The sequence below is a fragment of the Ranitomeya variabilis genome, chromosome 1 (assembly GCF_051348905.1).
Source record: "Ranitomeya variabilis isolate aRanVar5 chromosome 1, aRanVar5.hap1, whole genome shotgun sequence".
Classification (NCBI taxonomy): domain Eukaryota; kingdom Metazoa; phylum Chordata; class Amphibia; order Anura; family Dendrobatidae; genus Ranitomeya; species Ranitomeya variabilis.
The window spans coordinates 58,040,868-58,063,113 of NC_135232.1; positions in this window are offsets into that span (position 1 = coordinate 58,040,868).

The following is a 22,246-nucleotide window of genomic DNA, read 5'->3' on the forward strand; positions in this document are numbered from 1 at the left end:
TGACCTTAGTTAGGGCAGTTTCACTGGAATGGTGTGACTGGAAGCCAGATTGTAAGTGGTCGAAGAGGGAGCAATAAGAGAGATGGGAGGACAGTTCAAGATAGACGTGTTGTTCCTGTAGCTTGGAGGCATAGGGGAGAAGTGATATAGGGTGATAGCTAGATACAGAGGATGGGGCAAGAGAGGGCTTTTTGAGGATAGGTGTGATGGAGGCATGTTTAAAGCTTGAAGGGAAAACACCAATTGTTAGTGATAGGATGAAGAGATGGGTTAGGGTTGGGATGAAGACTGTGGTGAGGTTTGGGAAGAAGTGGGATGGGATCAGGTCAAGTGCACAGGTGGTGAGATGCGATCTTGAGAGTAGAGTGGAGAGTCGATCTTCTGTAATGGTGGAGAAGTTGGTTTTAGAGGTGGAGGGCTGGGAAGTCGGGAGGAAGGGCTCGGGGGGTTGTTGACCAAAACTGTCTCTGATGTTATCATCAGCATTAACATTTACCCTGTAAATTGTAAAATGCTGCAGACTATGTTGACTCTGTTGCAAATTTCAACTTTTAACCTCATCATCTGCACTCAGATATTGAGATAGAATGAACAGTTTTGGAACATAGAGCCAAGGGCCGCGTCAGGGGATGGCATAGTGGGCACTTGCCTAATGCCCCCACCTCCTTAGGGCCCCCATAGTTTTAAGCAGAGATTGAAGTAATAATACAAGTTCTGCATTATCAATGTTGTTTCCGAGGTTCAAACTGCAGCAGGACTGTTGTGATTTTGCTTTTTGCTCCCTCTAGTGGTCATTAGTGATTTGACTCTGGAGCGTCTGTCTTTTCCTATATCCTCACCTGGGCCGTTAGTTCAGGGGCGTTGCTATATAAGCTCCCTGGACCTTCAGTTCAATGCCTGGCATCGTTGAAATCAGAGCTAATCTGTTGTGCTCTTGTCCTCTGATCCTGGTTCCTGTTTTTCAAGCTAAGTCTGCTTCTTTGCTTTTTGCTTTTGTTTTGTTTGGTATTTTTGTCCAGCTTGTTCCTATCTGTATCCTGACCTTTGCTGGAAGCTCTAGGGGGCTGGTGTTCTCCCCCCGGACCGTTAGACGGTTCGGGGGTTCTTGAATCTCCAGCGTGGATTTTTATAGGGTTTTTGTTGACCAGATAAGTTATCTTGCTATATTCTGCTATTAGTAAGCTGGCCTCCCTTTGCTGAACCTGGTTCATTTATGTGTTTGTCATTTCCTCTTACCTCACCATTATTATTTGTGGGGGGCTTGTATCTTGCTTTGGGGTCCCTTTCTCTGGAGGCAAGAGAGGTCTTTGTTTTCTTCTCCTAGGGGTAGTTAGATTCTCCGGCTGGCGCGAGTCATCTAGCGATCACCGTAGGCATGATCCCTGGCTACTTCTAGTGTTGGCGTTAGGAGTAGCTATTTGGTCAACCCAGTTACCACAGCCCTATGAGCTGGATTTTTGTATCTTGCAGACTTACACGTTCCTCTGAGACCCTGTCCACTGGGGTCATAACAGTATGCCAGGCCAGTATTAAATGTTTAATGCATTGCAGAAGTGGGATTATAAGAAAGAAAATTTTGAGTTTTTTTTTTCCCTCTCTCATTTTTTTTTTTTCCTTTTCCCCTTTACCTCAGAGTGGCTTGTGATTGCTGCAGACATGAATGTCCAGACCTTGATTACAAGTGTGGACCAGCTTGCCGCTCGTGTGCAGGGTATACAAGATTATGTTACCAGAAATCCTAGGTCTGAACCCAAGATTCCGATTCCTGAACTGTTTTCAGGAGACCGATTTAAGTTTAGGAATTTCAGGAATAATTGTAAATTATTTTTGTCCCTGAAACCTTGTTCGTCTGGAGACTCTGCTCAACAAGTAAAAATTGTTATTTCATTCTTACGGGGTGACCCTCAGGATTGGGCTTTTTCGTTGGCGCCAGGAGATCCGGCATTGGCTGATATTGATGCGTTTTTTCTGGCGCTCGGTTTACTTTATGAGGAACCCAATCTTGAGATTCAGGCAGAGAAAGCCTTGCTGGCTATGTCTCAGGGCCAGGACGAGGCTGAGGTGTATTGCCAAAAATTTCGGAAATGGTCCGTGCTGACACATTGGAACGAGTGTGCACTGGCCGCTAATTTTAGAAATGGCCTTTCTGAGGCCATTAAGAATGTTATGGTGGGTTTTCCCATTCCCACAGGTCTGAATGATACCATGTCCCTGGCTATTCAAATTGACCGGCGGTTGCGGGAGCGCAAAACCGCAAATTCCCTCATGTTGTTGTCTGAACAGACACCTGATGTGATGCAATGTGATAGAAAAACCGCAAATTCCCTCATGGTGTTGTCTGAACGGACACCTGATTTGATGCAATGTGATAGAATCCTGACTAGAAATGAGAGGAAAATTCATAGACGCCGGAATGGCTTGTGCTACTACTGTGGTGATTCTACACATGTTATCTCAGCATGCTCTAAACGTATATCTAAGGTTGTTAGTCCTGTCACCGTTGGTAATTTGCATCCTAAGTTTATTCTGTCTGTAACTTTGATTTGCTCACTGTCATCTTATCCTGTCATGGCGTTTGTAGATTCAGGTGCTGCCCTGAGTCTTATGGATCTCTCATTTGCTAAGCGCTGTGGTTTTATTCTTGAACCATTAGAAAATCCTATCCCTCTTAGGGGTATTGATGCTACGCCATTGGCAGAAAATAAGCCGCAGTATTGGACACAGGTTACCATGTGCATGACTCCTGAACACCGCGAGGTGATACGTTTTCTTGTTCTACATAAAATGCATGATTTGGTTGTTTTGGGGCTGCCATGGTTACAGACCTATAATCCAGTCCTTGACTGGAAGGCTATGTCAGTGTCTAGTTGGGGCTGTCGTGGTATTCATGAGGATTCCCTGCCTGTGTCTATTGCTTCTTCTACGCCTTCGGAAGTTCCGGAGTACTTGTCTGATTATCAGGATGTCTTTAGCGAGTCCAGGTCCAGTGCATTGCCTCCTCATAGGGAATGTGACTGTGCAATAGATTTGATTCCAGGCAGTAAATTTCCTAAGGGAAGACTGTTTAATCTGTCGATACCTGAACATACCGCTATGCGTTCATATATCAAGGAGTCTCTGGAGAAAGGACACATCCGTCCGTCTTCTTCCCCTCTTGGTGCGGGATTCTTTTTTGTGGCTAAAAAGGACGGATCTTTGAGGCCTTGTATTGACTATCGGCTTTTAAATAAGATCACTGTCAAATTTCAGTATCCTTTGCCGCTGTTGTCTGACTTGTTTGCCCGGATTAAAGGTGCCAAGTGGTTTACCAAGATAGACCTTCGTGGTGCGTACAACCTTGTGCGCATTAAGCAAGGGGATGAATGGAAAACCGCATTCAATACGCCCGAAGGTCATTTTGAGTACTTGGTGATGCCTTTTGGGCTCTCTATGCCCCTTCAGTTTTTCAGTCCTTTATGCATGACATTTTCCGGAACTATCTGGATAAATTTCTGATCGTTTATCTGGATGATATTCTGTTTTTTTCTGATAATTGGGACTCGCATGTGGAGCAGGTCAGGATGGTCTTTAAAATTTTGCGTGAAAATTCTTTGTTTGTCAAGGGCTCAAAGTGTCTTTTTGGTGTACAGAAGGTTCCCTTTTTGGGGTTCATTTTTTCCCCTTCTGCTGTGGAGATGGACCCAGTCAAGGTCCGAGCTATTCTTGATTGGACTCAGCCCTCGTCAGTTAAGAGTCTTCAGAAGTTCTTGGGTTTCGCTAACTTCTACCGTCGTTTTATCGCTAACTTTTCTAGCATTGTGAAACCTTTGACGGATATGACCAAGAAGGGCTCCGATGTGGTTAATTGGGCTCCTGCTGCCGTGGAGGCTTTCCAGGAGTTGAAACGTCGGTTTACTTCGGCGCCTGTTTTGTGCCAGCCTGATGTCTCGCTTCCCTTTCAAGTTGAGGTGGATGCTTCAGAGATTGGAGCAGGGGCCGTTTTGTCGCAGAGAGGCCCTGGTTGCTCTGTTATGAGACCTTGCGCCTTTTTCTCTAGGAAGTTTTCGCCTGCGGAGCGAAATTATGATGTGGGCAATCGGGAGTTGTTGGCCATGAAATGGGCATTTGAGGAGTGGCGTCATTGGCTCGAGGGTGCTAAGCATCGTGTGGTGGTCTTGACTGATCACAAAAATCTGATGTATCTCGAGTCTGCTAAACGCCTGAATCCTAGACAGGCCCGCTGGTCATTGTTTTTCTCCCGTTTTGACTTTGTTGTCTCGTATTTACCAGGTTCAAAGAATGTGAAGGCCGATGCTCTTTCCAGGAGCTTTGTGCCTGATGCTCCTGGAGTCGCTGAACCTGTTGGTATTCTTAAGGATGGTATTATCTTGTCAGCTATTTCTCCAGATCTGCGACGTGTGTTGCAGAGATTTCAGGCTGATAGGCCTGATTCTTGTCCACCTAACAGACTGTTTGTTCCTGATAAGTGGACCAGCAGAGTCATTTCCGAGGTTCATTCCTCGGTGTTGGCAGGTCACCCAGGAATTTTTGGCACCAGAGATCTGGTGGCCAGATCCTTTTGGTGGCCTTCCTTGTCTAGGGATGTGCGGTCATTTGTACAGTCCTGTGGGACTTGTGCTCGAGCTAAGCCTTGCTGTTCTCATGCCAGCGGGTTGCTCTTGCCCTTGCCTGTCCCTAAGAGACCTTGGACACATATCTCCATGGATTTCATTTCTGATCTTCCGGTGTCTCAGGGCATGTCTGTTATCTGGGTGATATGTGATCGCTTCTCCAAGATGTTCCATTTGGTTCCTTTGCCTAAACTGCCTTCCTCTTCCGATCTGGTTCCTGTGTTTTTCCAGAACGTGGTTCGTTTGCACGGCATCCCTGAGAATATTGTGTCAGACAGAGGATCCCAGTTCGTTTCCAGATTCTGGCGATCCTTTTGTAGTAGGATGGGCATTGACTTGTCGTTTTCGTCTGCTTTCCATCCTCAGACTAATGGACAGACGGAGCGAACTAATCAGACTGTGGAGGCTTATTTGAGGTGTTTTGTCTCTGCTGATCAGGACGATTGGGTGACCTTCTTGCCGTTAGCTGAGTTTGCCCTTAATAATCGGGCTAGTTCCGCCACCTTGGTTTCGCCGTTTTTCTGCAACTCTGGTTTCCACCCTCGTTTTTCTACGGGTCATGTGGAACCTTCTGACTGCCCTGGGGTGGATTCTGTGGTGGATAGGTTGCAGCGGATCTGGAATCTTGTGGTGGACAACTTGAAGTTGTCACAGGAGAGGGCTCAGCGCTTTGCCAACCGCCGCCGCGGTGTGGGTCCCCGACTACGTGTTGGGGATTTGGTGTGGCTTTCTTCCCGCTTTGTTCCTATGAAGGTTTCCTCTCCCAAATTTAAACCTCGTTTTATTGGTCCTTACAAGATATTGGAAATTCTTAATCCTGTATCCTTTCGCCTGGATCTTCCTGTGTCGTTTGCTATCCACAACGTGTTTCATAGGTCCTTGTTGCGGCGGTACGTTGTGCCTGTGGTTCCTTCTGCTGAGCCTCCTGCTCCGGTGTTGGTTGAGGGCGAGTTGGAGTACGTGGTGGAGAAGATCTTGGATTCTCGTCTCTCCAGGCGGAGGCTTCAGTACCTGGTCAAGTGGAAGGGCTATGGTCAGGAAGATAATTCCTGGGTGGTCGCCTCTGATGTTCATGCGGCCGATTTAGTTCGTGCCTTTCACGCCGCTCATCCTGATCGCACTGGTGGTCGTGGTGAGGGTTCGGTGACCCCTCACTAAGGGGGGGGTACTGTTGTGATTTTGCTTTTTGCTCCCTCTAGTGGTCATTAGTGATTTGACGTTTTGCCAACCGCCGCCGCGGTGTGGGCCCCCGACTTCGTGTTGGGGATTTGGTTTGGTTGTCTTCTCGGTATGTCCCTCTGAAGGTTTCCTCTCCTAAATTTAAGCCTCGCTTTATTGGTCCTTATAAAATTTTGGAAGTTCTTAACCCGGTTTCTTTTCGTTTGGATCTTCCGGTGTCGTTTGCCATTCACAACGTGTTCCATAGGTTTTTGTTGCGGCAGTACGTTGTGCCTGTGGTTCCTGCTGTTGAGCCTCCTGCTCCGGTGTTGGTTGAGGGCGAGTTGGAGTATGTAGTGGAGAAGATCTTGGATTCTCGTCTCTCTAGAAGGAGGCTTCAGTATTTGGTCAAATGGAAGGGCTATGGTCAGGAGGATAATTCCTGGGTGGCCGCCTCTGATGTTCATGCGGCCGATTTGGTTCGTGCCTTCCACGCTGCTCATCCTGGTCGCCCTGGTGGTCTTGGTGAGGGTTCGGTGACCCCTCCTTAAAGGGGGGGTACTGTTGTGAACTATACCTTTTGGCTCCCTCTTGTGGTCACTAGTGATTTGGCACTTGGATTGTCTTTTACCAGGTTGGTACTCACCTGCTTCGTTAGACCATGGGTGTTGCTATTTAAACTTCCTGGATTCTCAGTCCAGTGCCTGGCATCGTTGTAATCAGTTCACTTCTGTTTCCTCCTGTCTTCAGGTCCTGGTTCTTTGCAAGATAAGCTAAGTCCTGCTTTCGTACTTTTTGATCATTTGCATTGTTCTTATTTTTTGTCCAGCTTGTACAAAATGTGATTCCTGATATCGCTGGAAGCTCTAGGGGGCTGATATTCTCCCCCCACACCGTCAGTCGGTTTGGGGGTTCTTGGATATTCAGCGTGGATATTTTGCAGGTTTTTTGCTGACCATATAAGTCTTCTTACTATATTCTGCTATTAGTCAGTTGGCCTCTCTTTGCTAAATCTAGTTCATTCTTACGTTTCTCTTTTCCTCTTACCTCACCGTTATTATTTGTTGGGGGCTTGTATTTCTTTGGGGTCTTTTCTCTGGAGGCAAGAGAGGTCTTATTTTCCCTGATAGGGTTAGTTAGTTCTCCGGCTGGCGCGAGACGTCTAGAATCAACATAGGCACGTTCCCCGGCTGCTGTTAGTGTTTGCGCTAGGATCAGGTATATGGTCAGCCTAGTTACCACTTCCCTATGAGCTAGTATTTATATTTTGCAGACTTTTGCGGTAATCTCTGAGGTCCCCTGCCATTGGGACCATAACAGGTCCACTGTGTCAAAGGCAGCCGACAGGTTGAGGAGGAGGAGGACAGAGTAGTGTCGCTTGCTCTTGGCGGTTAAGAGGTCATTGGTGACCTTAGTTAGGGCAGTTTCACTGGAATGGTGTGACTGGAAGCCAGATTGTAAGTGGTCGAAGAGGGAGCAATAAGAGAGATGGGAGGACAGTTCAAGATAGACGTGTTGTTCCTGTAGCTTGGAGGCATAGGGGAGAAGTGATATAGGGTGATAGCTAGATACAGAGGATGGGGCAAGAGAGGGCTTTTTGAGGATAGGTGTGATGGAGGCATGTTTAAAGCTTGAAGGGAAAACACCAATTGTTAGTGATAGGATGAAGAGATGGGTTAGGGTTGGGATGAAGACTGTGGTGAGGTTTGGGAAGAAGTGGGATGGGATCAGGTCAAGTGCACAGGTGGTGAGATGCGATCTTGAGAGTAGAGTGGAGAGTCGATCTTCTGTAATGGTGGAGAAGTTGGTTTTAGAGGTGGAGGGCTGGGAAGTCGGGAGGAAGGGCTCTGGGGGTTGTTGACCAAAACTGTCTCTGATGTTATCATCAGCATTAACATTTACCCTGTAAATTGTAAAATGCTGCAGACTATGTTGACTCTGTTGCAAATTTCAACTTTTAACCTAATCATCTGCACTCAGATATTGAGATAGAATGAACAGTTTTGGAACATAGAGCCAAGGGCCGCGTCAGGGGATGGCATAGTGGGCACTTGCCTAATGCCCCCACCTCCTTAGGGCCCCCATAGTTTTAAGCAGAGATTGAAGTAATAATACAAGTTCTGCATTATCAATGTTGTTTCCGAGGTTCAAACTGCAGCAGGACTGTTGTGATTTTGCTTTTTGCTCCCTCTAGTGGTCATTAGTGATTTGACTCTGGAGCGTCTGTCTTTTCCTATATCCTCACCTGGGCCGTTAGTTCAGGGGCGTTGCTATATAAGCTCACTGGACCTTCAGTTCAATGCCTGGCATCGTTGAAATCAGAGCTAATCTGTTGTGCTCTTGTCCTCTGATCCTGGTTCCTGTTTTTCAAGCTAAGTCTGCTTCTTTGCTTTTTGCTTTTGTTTTGTTTGGTATTTTTGTCCAGCTTGTTCCTATCTGTATCCTGACCTTTGCTGGAAGCTCTAGGGGGCTGGTGTTCTCCCCCCGGACCGTTAGACGGTTCGGGGGTTCTTGAATCTCCAGCGTGGATTTTTATAGGGTTTTTGTTGACCAGATAAGTTATCTTGCTATATTCTGCTATTAGTAAGCTGGCCTCTCTTTGCTGAACCTGGTTCATTTCTGTGTTTGTCATTTCCTCTTACCTCACCGTTATTATTTGTGGGGGGCTTGTATCTTGCTTTGGGGTCCCTTTCTCTGGAGGCAAGAGAGGTCTTTGTTTTCTTCTCCTAGGGGTAGTTGGATTCTCCGGCTGGCGCGAGTCTACCGTAGGCATGATCCCCGGCTACTTCTAGTGTTGGCGTTAGGAGTAGCTATTTGGTCAACCCAGTTACCACAGCCCTATGAGCTGGATTTTTGTATCTTGCAGACTTACACGTTCCTCTGAGACCCTGTCCACTGGGGTCATAACACAGGACCATTGTTGACAATAGGGTCATGTGACCATGATGTCACCAAAGGTCCTTTATCCTGCAGGAGTCTAGAGCATGGATGTCAAGCTCACATACAAAGAGGGCCAAAATTAAAAGCTTGGGCATAGTCGCTAACTAACCTTGATATTTATTTTTAAAAAGTCTAAAATTGAGGAAATTTTTCCTTATCATCAAATATAACAATGGATTTTTTCATATGGAAATAAACTTAAAGGGGTTATCCCACCAACAAAGTTCATTATAATTAATATATCTTAGAATGCAATATTGGAATAACATAATATGCTATGTAAGCAGTAAAAAGCACATGGCCCAATGGCCTAATTTAAATATGTAATAAAGTGTTACAAATCTTGAATAATACAGATAATAAAGTATGATGAAAACAAAAGTTCCCCCAAACACAGTATGATACGCCCACAGTTACTTCCTTCACAGTACATTCCACACACATGGCATGATGACCCTATTGTATCTCCCTCCTTCAATACCCCTGACAAAGAATGGTGACCCCATCACAGTATGAGTCTCTAACTGAAATCCCCACACTGTAGCCCTCCATACAGTTTAATAGACACAAAAAAGAGTATAATGTCCCCATATAGTGCTCCATGCAGTATAATGGTCACAAAAAATGTTCCATTCATTACAATGGCCCCACATAGTGCTTCATGTTGTATAATGGTCACGAGAAGTGGTCCATGCATTAAAATGGCCCCACATAATGCTTAATGCAGTATAATGGCCACAAATTGTGCTCCATAGAGTATAGTGGCCAGGAAAAGTGCCCATAGAGTATAATAGTCTATCATAGTGCTCTTAACAGTATAGTGGCCCCAATAACCGAAAAAAATAATGGATGGCACTCACCAATGCGGTATTCACTTGCTTTATTAGACGCTGTGCGGCTCAGGCATGGAAGATATGTGCAAGGTACGGACTACAGCTGTTTCGCACTTAAGCGCTTCAAAGGATCCTGGTGGCAGGATCCGTTGAAGCGCTGAAGCACGAAACAGCTGTAGTCCGTACCTTGCACATGTCTCCCGTGCCTGAGCCACACAGAGTCTAATAAAGCAAGTAAAAACCACATTGGTGAGTGCCATCCATTATTTTCTACAGTTATTGTGGATTTCATGAATGTTTTTTATCATATGGATTGGGCACCTACAGCAGTGTTTTTGGAGGCTATGTGGCATTCATGATTTAGTGTGGTTAACCTAATTTCGTCACTTTGAGGTAAAGGCGACGCAGTGGTGCAAAACACTCTTCTGCTGTTGGCTTATTTTGCAAGTATAATGGCCCCAAATAGTGTTCCATACAGTATAAAAAGCCCCACATAGTGCTTCATACAGTATAAAGGGCAAAAATAGTGCTCCAGACAGAGTAATGGACACATACAGTGATCTGTACAGTATCATGCGCCCCACATAGTGCTCCATACAATATCATGGGCCAACATAGTTCTCCATACAGTATAATGGCCTCACATAGTGCTATATATATTATAATGGGCCCCACATAGTTCTCCATCTATATATATAATTGTCTAAGGGTTTTTCTGTCTGTCTGTCTGTCTGTCTTTCTGTCTGTCTGTCTGTCCTGGAATTCCCGCGTCTCAGCGACGGGCATAGCATGGCGACGATGATGTCATAATGGAAATCCCGCGTCTCTGATTGGTCGAGGCCGCCAGGCCTCGACCAATCAGCGAAGGGCACAGTATCGACGTAGATGTCCTAATGGTTGCCATGGCGACGATGATGTCATAAAGGTTGCCTCGACCAATCAGCAATGGGCACAGTCTGCCGCGAATCACATACTACGGGGACATGCATATTCTAGAATACCCGATGCTTTAGAATCGGGCCACAGTCTAGTACAGTATAATGAGCCAACATAGTGCTCCATAAAGTATAATGGCCTCAGATAGTGATATATACAGTATAATGGGCCCCACATTGTGCTCCATACAGTATAATGAACCCACTTTGTGCTCCATACAATATAATTGCCTCACATAGTGCCCTATACAGTATAATAGGCCCCACATTGAAAAAAACTTTCCTCTGCCCTTCACTTGCTGCTCTAGTCTCTTCATTGTGTCTTCAGATCCTCCATAGCACTGTGACATCAGATGCAGAAGGGGAATGATGGAAAAGGGAGCATCAGCTGATGCTTTTTCCTCCATCATTGCTTTCAACTGTATCAGCATTTAAGATACTGATATATTTAAAAGTGTGATGCCATGTGAAAGTGCTGTTCTGGGCGGGAATCCTGCCAGGTGTCGTGGGCCAAATAGTCACCCTGCAGGCCATATTTGGCCAGATGTGTGATTTGGAGGAACTGAAAAGGAGACAGACTGGTAAGTCCTCTTTAGTGTGTGCTTATACATGTGTATGTATGTGCTGTATGTATATACTGTACAATGTACATGTGTGTGTATGTTGTGAGTAATATACATGTGTATGTGCTGTGCATGTGCATTTATGTGTAGTGTATATACATATGTATTTATTTTCTGAGTGCCTATATTGTGGGGAATATAAGTATTTGATACACTGCTGATTTTGTGAGTTTTCCCACCTACAAAGAATGGAGAGGTCTGTAATTTTTATCTTAGGTAACTTCAACTGCGAGAGACAGAATTTTAAAAAAAATCCAGAAAATCACATTGTATGATTTTTACATAATTAATTAGCATTTTATTGCATGAAATAATTATTTGATACAACTGAAAAACAGAAGTTAATATTTGCTACAGAAATCATTGTTTGCAATTACAAAAGTCAGACACACTGCAGCAAGGATTTTGTCCCAGTCCTCTGTACAGATCTTCTCCAGATATTACAGGTCTTGGGGCTATCACTGAACAACATTGTGTTTATGCTCCCACCAAAGATTTTCTGTTGAGTTCAGGTCTGTAGACTGGCTAGGGACCTTGAAATGCTTCTTACAGAGTCACTCCTTAGTTGCCCTGGCTGTGTGTTTCAGATCATTGTCTTGCTGGAAGACCCAACCATGACCCATCTTCAATGCTTTTACTGAAGGAAGGAGGATGTTGTGCAAAATTTCCCGATACAAGACCCCATCCATCCTTCCTTCAATACAGTGCAATTGTCCTGTCTCCTTTACAGAAAAATACCCCCAAAGTAGGCTGTTGCCCCAACCATGCTTTATGGTTGGGGCGGTGCTCTTGAAGTTATACTCATCCTTCCAAACATGGCAAATGGAGTTGATACCAAAAAGTTCTATTTTGGTCTAATATTACCACATGACTTTCTCCCATACCTCCTCTGGATCATTCAAATGGTCATCTGCAAACCTCAAAAGGGCTTGGACATGTGCTGGCATGAGAAAAGGGGCCTTGCATGCCCTATAGAATTTTAATCCAGGACAGTGTAATGTGTTACTAATGGTAATGTTTGAGATGGTATTCCCAGCGCTCTTCAGGTCATTGACCAGGTTTTTCCGTGTAGTTCTCAGTTTTTTCATCACCTTTCTCAGAATCATCCTTACCCCACAAAGAGAGATCTTGCATGGAGCCCCAGATTGAGGAAGATTGACAGTCATCTTGTGTCTCTTCCATTTTTTAATAATTGTGCCAACATTTGTTGCCTTCTCACCAAGCTGCTTACCTATTGTCCTGTAGCTCATACAAGGTTTGTGCAAATGTACAATTTTTTCCCTAGCATACTTAGACAGCTCATGGTTGGAGTGTGGTTGATTGAGTGTGTGGACAGGTGTCTTTTATACAGGTAACAAGTTCAAACAGGATCAATTAATACAGGTAAGGAGTGCAGAGTATGAGGGCTTCTTAAAGAAAAACTAACAGATCTGTGAGAGACAGAATTCTTGCTGGTTTGTAGTTGATAAAATACTTATTTCATGTAATAAAATGAAATTTAATTATTTAATATCATACAATGTGATTTTTTTGTCTTTTGTTTTTAGATTCTGTCTCTCACAGTTGATGTGTACCTATGATAAAAATTACATACCTCTTTATTCTTTGTAGTTGGAAAAACTTGTCAGTGTATGAAATATTTATTTTCCTCACTGTATCTCTTGTGTATTTAAAGTGGTTGACTAGTACAACTAGTCTCCTCTTTTCCAACAGGTCTATGACATCAAGTGATTGAAAACTGACCCCTTCTAAGCTCTATGTAGAAACAAGGAGTCTATTTTCTGTTATGATCTGGTGGCCTAAGAGCAGCATGAGACGTACTCTGGAGAAGGTGGTACCTGTACTGACCGCAGACCCTGAACTTAACACCGCAACTAGAAGTAGCCATGGAATGTACCTAGCACTCCCTGGACATCTCGACACAGCCGGAGGACTAATTACCCCTAGAGATAGAAAAGGGAAAACTATCTTGCCTCAGAGAAAATTCCCAAAGGATAGACAGCTCCCCACAAATATTGACTGTGAGAGGAGAAGGAAAAAACATACACAGACTGAAATCAGAATTTAGCAAAGGAGGCCACTTCTAGCTAAATAGAAAGGATAGGACAGAGTACTATGCGGTCAGTATTAAAACACTAGAAAATATCCACCACAGAAAATACAAAAATCTCCACAGCTAACTAAAGATATGGAGGGTATATCTGCATCTCCAGAGATACCAGCTTGGCTTAACAAATCCTTATACCGACCAAGCTGGACAAGACAAAAACATGGAAAAGAACTGAACAATAAGGCCACAGCATGTGGACAGCAAAAAAAAAATCAAAGCCAGAACTTATCTTTGTTGAAAAGAACTGCAAAGCAGGAGAGACCAGGCAGAGATGTGAATCCTCCAGGAACAATGGACAACTGGCACTGACTAAAGGGTGAAGCAAGACTAAATAGCCCAGTCAGATTTGCAAAAAGTGAACACACCTGATAAATGCTGCGATTCAGAGACAGCAGCGCTACCACTTACAACCACCGGAGGGAGCCCAAGAGCAGAATTCACAACAATTTTCCTTGCATGATTTATCAAAGACCTTGCCGTGATTTCGAATTGTAGTTCTAATGATGATTCATGAAGGAAAAAGAGACTTCCTGTTTCTATATAAAGCTTCATCTAGCCTGTTTTTAATCATGTGATGTTAATGACGTATCGAAAACAATAATTAATTGAATAAAAGGGCAAAACTTGCAATTCTAACTAGACAGTGCTATGCAATATGATGATTTAAATATATTAAGAAGATAAAAACTTTGATGGTAGGAATGCTTCTTTAAATACTATACTTCATCTGTGCACATTGAAAATAATAGACACTTACCTCTTGCACCAGCACTTTTCCAGCAATGTTGGCACCGGTTCTCTCTGTGCTCGTGTGACGTTGTTATTCCATGTGTACGCTACAGCCAAACAGTGGTCGCTAATTTATTTATTTAATTTATTTACTAGATGGAGGCCTGATGCTATTGCATCGGGAGGGCGGTAATATCACGATGGGGGCAGGCAGTTGGAGCCGATGTGATGGCATTGCGGATGGCATCAGAGAATTTAGAAATTCCACTTGGTACTGTTCATGTTCATCATCATCATCAGCATCCACAAAATCATTGCTTGTATATACAAAGTACTCGACACTCATTCTATCCATTATTTGATAGTTGAGAATGTGTACATCCTCATTTTTTGGCAGATTATTGCATGTGATGCTGCAGTGTTAACACTATCTTTATCATTGGTGTCATCTTGTGAGCATGGTATTGCTGTTAAGACTGCAGATTTCTGTTTGCGGCGCTCTTGTTGCCTAATGGCATCCTGTGATAATCTAATGACTTCTGCATCAGGGGACTCATATGCTTGACGCCTACGCTTGTATGCACTGTTTTTGTCCCAGCGATGCTGTTGCTCCTCAAGAGTCTCATTTGCCCTTTGTTGTCTTCGATGTTGTGCCTTTGCTGCTTTCCTTTTATTGTCATTGGTGTACTTTTAATGAGGAGCCATGTTGGCGTTGATATTTGCTTTTTAAAGGAGTTTTCCCACGAACAAAAGTTCAATTAAAAAATTGTCTGTGTCTGACCATGTACCGAACATACCACAGCTCCTGGGCAGGGGAGGAAGCAAAAGACATTACTGAAATTACAGCAAGAGATCAAAGAGGATACATTTTTTGAGGTAAAATATTTTTTAAAAACAGTCAGTGAAGTATTTTACCTCACAAAATGAATCCATTGTGATCCTTTGCTGTAATGTCAGTATTGTCTTTTGCTTCCTCCCCTGCCTAGGAGATGTGGTATGCTCCGTACATGGTCAGACACAGTCAATTTTTAATATGAACTTTCTTTCATGGGAAAACTCTTTTAATGTGACCGGCTTTCTCTGCCTGTAGACACATTGCGCATCTCCACCAGGATCAGCCAAATGATTCACTGCACCTGCGCATAATCAACTCAAGTGCAGTAAATCAGACCGCCACCATCTTTGTGCAGACAGATAGTGGTGGTCACATTAAAACTGTGCATGCACTCCTTCTGTACAAAGATGGTGGCAGTCAGTGAATCATTTGGCTGATCCTGTCAGCGGCATGTTCACGAATGTGTTCCGCTGATGGTACCGCACAAGAGGCTGTGTGAGTGTGTGATTGTGTGAGTGTAAAAGTGTGAGTGTGTGAGTGTCAAAGTGTGAGTGTGTGTGTGATTGAGTGTGTATGTGTGTGTGGGATCCAAGAAGTATCGCTTCTCCTTGCGGAGAGTGACATGTTAAGCATGTCGAGGTGAGGAGACTTAAAGCCTCAATGCTCCTCTGGGAAATATGCAAACAATACTTCTTGGATCCCGGTCAGACACTCTCACTCAGCCAAACCAGATCTCCACTTTGAACTGACGAGGGGCAGTACCCCGAAACATAGTGTCTGCAAATTGAGATTCTGGTTTGGCTTTTATCCTAATTCATGTGACAAGGCTCATTAACCCTAGAACGCGTACCTGGGGCCTCGCAGGCCTGCTAGGTTACTTGTTTTCTATTATCTGTAAAACTACATTAGTTAGAATTTTGAAACTCAAGGTAATCCTCAGGTATATAGTTGTTAGTAATATCCAGTTGTTCATATATTTTTATGTTATAGGCATCTCGTATAGCAACGCTTTTTTTGTGACTACCCCAGATTCACGTACCTGGGGCCTTTGAGGCCTGCTTTGGTTTACATGTACTCCTCAGTCTTTTTGTCTGTACTGTTGTTGGGGAAGAACTTATGACTCAGTCTTTATGACTATTGGTCGATGGCTGTTGCTGGGAAGAGTGTGGATTCTGCCTGACATGGTAATGTGATCCTGGAAGGGAGTTTCCCCTCACAAAGTAACGTGATTATGATGTCAGTACAGGTCCTTTAGTCCTAAATCCTAGTTGCTGGAGAGACTTTGGAGGAAGAAGTCAGCTTTCTTTGGTCTGTAACAAAGAACCTTTCTGAGCTCCAAAACCAGAGGCTTCTACTGCACTTACAAGAAAGTGATCTGTTGAAGGTAAGAGTAGGGGGGCTGTACTTTACTCTAAGCACACAAACACTAACAAAGTCTTAGCACACACAGTGTATAGTGCACAAGCCTGATTGTAATCTTTATTTTTTACTTTTCATTTTAGTTTACTCACATCTAAGATTACAATGGCACAGTCTACATCAAGGGGATTGACTGTCCAAGAAATTGAGGCGATTATTTTCAATAGTGATGAAGACAGTGACATTTCTTTGTCGGATGAAGAGTATATTCCACCAGCTAATGTATCAACTTCATCGTCCAGCGATTCCTCAGATGATGAAGAAGTAATGGATCCAGCAGAATGTGCAAGTAGAACATCTAAAACAAATGTTTTTTGGAACAGTACTGCTGTGGCTCATGCACGCACCCCATCACATAACATTATTAGAGTTCCTCAAGGAGCTGTCGGAATTTCCCAATTCATGTCCAAAAAAGATGTTTTCAGTAAATTTGTTTCAGATGATATTGCAGATGAGGTAGTTTTGTGTACGAATGTGGAAGGTAAACGTATTGCTTCGGAAAAAAAAAAAACTTGGAAAAATTTAACTAAAGAGGAACTATATGCCTATATTGGCTTACTCTTCTGGCAGGGTCGACTAAATCATATGATGTGCCAATCAGAGAGTTATTTCTGAACCCATTTGCAGATCCACATTACAAAGCCACTATGTCCGTAGATAGATTTGAGGCTATTCGGAGATGCATTCGTTTTGATGAAAAGAGAACTCGGCCTGTGAGGTTGGCAACCGATAAATTAGCGCCTATTAGCTATATATGGAATCTTTTTATCAAGAACTGTTACAAACTTTACAATTCTAGCGAATATGTGACAGTGGACGAACAACTTCTTGCCTTTAGGGGACGTTGCAAATTTATCCAATATATGCCCAGTAAGCCAGCTAAATACGGCATAAAAATTTTCTGGATGTGCGATTCAGCAACTTATTATGGGATGAATGGCATGATTTACTGTGGAAAAGAAGCTGACGCTCCAGTCCAGAAAGATCTATGTTCCAACATAGTGAAAACACTAGCTTTACCAATTTTCCATTCTGGAAAAAATATCACTATGGATAATTATTTTACTAATTTAGAACTGGCCAATTTTTTGCTTCAGAAAACTAACACTTGTTGGTACAATGAGACCAAACCGCCGCGAAATTCCACCAATAATGAAGCACAATGCACAGCGACCAATCTACGAGAGTGTATTCGGTTTCTGCAATGAGGCAACAATGGTGTCCTATAAAGCCAAGAAAGAAAAATCTGTGATATTACTGAGCACAATGCATCATGATGAAAGTATTGACACCAATGACAGGAAACAAAAACCTGAAATTATACTTCATTATAATAAGACAAAAGGAGGTGTCGACAAGATGGACGAAATGATTACTGAATATTCGTGTAAAAGGCAGACTAAACGTTGGCCTGTTGCCCTTTTTTCCAATATCCTTGATGTGTCATCCCTCAATAGCTATATTGTTTATTGTCAAACTAATCCAGAATTCCATGCCAACAGGAAGGACAATAGACGTATATTTTTGACAGAACTTTGTTATGAACTTTTGATGCCTACTATGCTAGAGAGAAGCAGCACAAAATGCTTATCAAGGCAAATTACAGAGGCAATGATCTGATGTGGAATATGCTTTCAGGAACAGCCAGAGCAAAGAGAAAAAAAAAGAAAGCACTGCTATATTTGTCCAGCAAAGAAAGAAAGAAAATCGGAGCGTTTCTGTTCTACTTGCGGACAAAATGTATGCAGGGAACATTCTGAAGAAAAAATAATATGCAAGAATTGTCGGGGGAATATGTAAAGTGGAAAATAAATATTCCTGCACCAAGTTTGCTACAGACTTTATGTAAAAACTTTTTATAAGAAAAAATGCATCCATCATAAAAAATTGTACTGAGTGAATATATTGGGCGTGCCCGTTTAGTTACATTTTTGTTGTTTTATGTACATAATTTTTTTTGGGAATTATACACATCTTAGGCTATGTTCCAAGTAGCGCTGGGGTTCACCAGAATGTGATCCATAATGGATCTGACCTCCTGGTAACTCCAGCTAAGGCTGATGGAATGCCGGGATTCCACCAGCCTTAGCTGAGGTCACCAGGAGGTCAGATCCATTACGGATCCCCTCCTGGTGGACCCCAGCGCTAGTGGGAATGCATCCTTACTTTGCAAATTTAAAATAAACTTTGAAAAGTATTTTTATTTGAGTTATTCCATGTTATTTGCACACAGGCCTAAAAGGCCCCAGGTACGTGAATAATGGGGTAGTCACAAAAAAAGCGTTGCTATACGAAATGCCTATAACATAAAAATATACGAACAACTGGAAATTACTAACAACTATATAGCTGAGGAATACCTAGAGTTTCAAAATTGTAACTAAAGTAGTTTTACAGAAAATAATAAAAAAGTAACCTGACAGGCCTGCGAGGCCCCAGGTACGCGTTCTACCAGCCTTAGCCGGGGTCACCAGGAGGTCAGATCCATTACGAAATCCCGTCCAGGCGGACCCCAGAGCTAGTGGGAATGCATGCTTACTTTCAAATAACTTTGAAAAAAAAATTTTTTGGAGTTATTCCATGTTATTTGAAAACAGGCCTCAAAGGCCCCAGGTACGTAATAGTGTAGATTTCTATGGTCACGCATTCTAGGGTTAAAGGGTCGACATTGACTGTTAGGATTGCTACTTCCAATATGTGGCACTAGAGTTCTAGTCCTATTCCTCTCTGAAGAGACAATTTACATATGTGTGTATCGTGCGTATGGCATATAGAGTGTGTGCAGTGTGACGATGTTCCGCTGGTGGTACGATGCAATAGGTTGGTACCAGCAGCAGTTTCCATATTGAGACACCCATGACTTGGGTGTCCCAATATGGCGGTCGGTGAACTTCCTCCACTTGGAATTCTGGGATACCGTGACATCTGGACAGAACAGGAAATTAAAACATTACAAGGCAATAATATAAATAGATTTTATTCACTTTTACAGTGCTATTAATTCTACATTGCTTTACCTCCATTTTCATCACTATTCCCATTGGGAATCACAATCTAGGTTCCTTATAAATATGTTTTTGAAGACAACTATTGGGCTGATTCAATCATTCACCCTTCAGATAAACCTCAGAAGTCCAAAGGAAGTGTTAAAAATGCAGCGCATTAGCGGACTCTTATTATCTGCAGTGCTTACATAGCATAACAATGTCACAGGAGTTCAGGGAGACCTTTCAACATCACTGGAATGGCACTGGTGCGGGAGGTGAGTATGTGTTATTTATATTATACATTGAGGAATATAGTATTTAATGAAGCACTTGTAAGGAGGTTGCTTTCCCTGCTCCTTGCCTGGAACCACTTAGTCAGACAGCTGGGTTGCTGGGGGGAAGACTTTCTGCCCTGGACAGAGGGGACCAGGGGATTGCTGGGAAAAGAGAGGTGTGGTCAGAAAAGAGCGGGAGAGCAGAGAGAAAGCAGTGCGCCAAAGAGAGGGCAGGCTGCAGCACCGCACTTCCCTAAAAGTAGTGCTCCCCGTGAGGGCACTGAGGCTGAGATACCCACCAGAGTGAAGGCTGGATGTGAGGGTGTAGATTTGGAAGCCTCCAGAATCAGAGACAGTGACTGTGCAGCCCTGGTGACCGCAGTGACAAGCAAAGAATCCCTGGTGACCGCAGTGACAAGCAAAGAATCCCTGAGTGTGATAAGTAACTACCCAGAGTGTGTGTGACAGCGTTAATACAGGGAGACTGTCAGCCTGATGCATAGAGGCTATTGCAGCAGGGACGGAGACTGTGCTATTTCCTGGTTTCACTTTCACTTTGCGAAGAACAGATTGCAGAGAGACTTAACCCCGGACCTTCCAGGAGACATAGAAGAGACTTCAGGATCTCAAGCCCTGCTGGTGACTGTATCCACATTGGGAAAAGGACCCTCCAGTCAGGACCTCCCTGGGCTGATAAGTTACAAGAACACTCGTTAACCCTTTGATTCCGCTTAACTGTTTACTGTTTTACTTGACTCTATTAACCCCGTTTACTCCCTGCGAGGAGAATTTTACCCCTGTTAATAAATCCCCTTCAACAGTTGGTCTGTCTGTTCCGTGGTGACATACGAAACCCTGCACTCTATTACACTTGGCGTAGTCGGCAGGATGTCACACGATAGCGCGGAAGAGGCAGACCAAGCAGTTGAGGGAGGCCCCAGGTCTAGCATCTCCCTGGGAGCCATGTTAGCTAACTTGCCAACATTTTCAGGGAGTAATGTCATGTTGTGGGGTTGGACGGAGCGCATCCAAGGGATGATGCGGATGTATCCTATGACACCGGCTCTGCAGGCGGAAATAGCTGTGATGGCCCTAGAGGGGGATGCACGGGACTCTGTTATGCTAAGACCCCCCCAGGCGAGAGATACCCTGGACAAAGTATTACGTATACTTGAGGAGACGCATGGGGACCCCACTGACGTAAGGGAGCTGTGTATGCGACTGTTCCACCGGGTACAAAGAGAGGGGGAGACCGTGACGCAATATATGAACGCACTGAAGGAGCTTCAGACTGCCATTATACGGAAGGACGGCATAGGTGTGGGGCCAATTGACGTTGTACTGCGAGACCAACTGGTGACAGGCTTGCGAGATGTGTTGATGAAACAGGCCCTGCGAGAGCGCATGCGTGTAAAGCCAGACATGACTTTCTCTGAGGTCGGGAGTGAGGCACGCACACGCGAGCAAGAGCAAGGGGTGGTAGTGCCAGTGGGAAAGTTATGGAGCAGGGAGGTAACAGCCCCTCAATGGGTAGAAGACTTGAAGAAGGAGGTGGCTGAATATAAGAAGATCCCTGCTGCAGAGTACAGCCCTCCGGTGCGAGAAAGAGAGACCGCCCTCCAAAGTGAGACTAGTGCCGCTCGGCGAAGAAGACTGCCTAGATGCTACAACTGCGGAGCACCCAGTCAAAATGAAGAGGAGGCGATGTGGACCCGAGATTCCCAGCTGAAGATAAGAAGAATCTGGGAGGAGATTGAGAGTCTGGGGAAAGCCCTTACTGCCGTTTTGGGGACCAGCGGCATACCCCGAGGTAACGTGTGGAAGCCGCCAGAAAGAGTTAGAGGAGAGGTGCGCAGCATGAAGGCGGTTTCGGTGGTGACCCCAGAGTGTAACTCCGTATCCTGGGGTGAAGAGCAACCACAGATGAAAGATGTCCCCTGCCGAGGTCGACGATCCAGACTGTAGCGCCCTCCAGACAGACGCAGACGTGAGTGCTGGACGTGCAGAAAGGTGGGACACATGTCCAGAAATTGCCCTACCCGAGAAGAGCGGTGGCAGAGATCCGCTCACCCCTCTGAGGGTCCTGCTAACTGGAAGGAACGTCCCCCCTGGAGGGAATGGTACGGCAGGAAGAGAATGGTACGGCAGGAAGAGAATATCACCCATCCTCTGGAATTCAGTGCCCCAACACATCCGGTTATCCACTACTTTTGGATCCTTCAAAAGAAACCTGAAAACCCATCTCTTCAAAGAAGCTTACAGCCTGTAAAGACTACACGGCCACCTCAACACCACTGGAGCTACTGCAACCCTTGACCTACTGTCTCCTTCCCCACAATCCTGTAGATTGTAAGCCCGCAAGGGCAGGGTCCTCTTCCCGCTGTACCAGTCTGTCATTGTTAGTTTTGTTTACTGTAAGTGATATTTGTATTTTGATGTAACCCCTTCTCATGTACAGCACCATGGAATTAATGGTGCTATATAAATAAACAATAATAATAATAATAAAAGAGAAGAGTTCCACCTAGGACAAGACAGTACCACAATGTCGGACGCCAAGAAGAGGTGGAGAAGGTGTCAAGCATCTCTGGTGAAATGACTGTGCTGTCCCAACGTGTAAAGGCGAACCTGGTGGATCTACGGCCTGGGTCTGAAGGTTTTGTTGGTGAGACTCAGTCCGGAGGAAAGAAAGGGACGTTCACTCGAGAAGACCACCAAAGTGCTTTATTACCCTGTCCAGCACGAGTTCCTGAAGAAGGAGAGAAAGTGCCAAGTGTTCCTGCAACACTCGT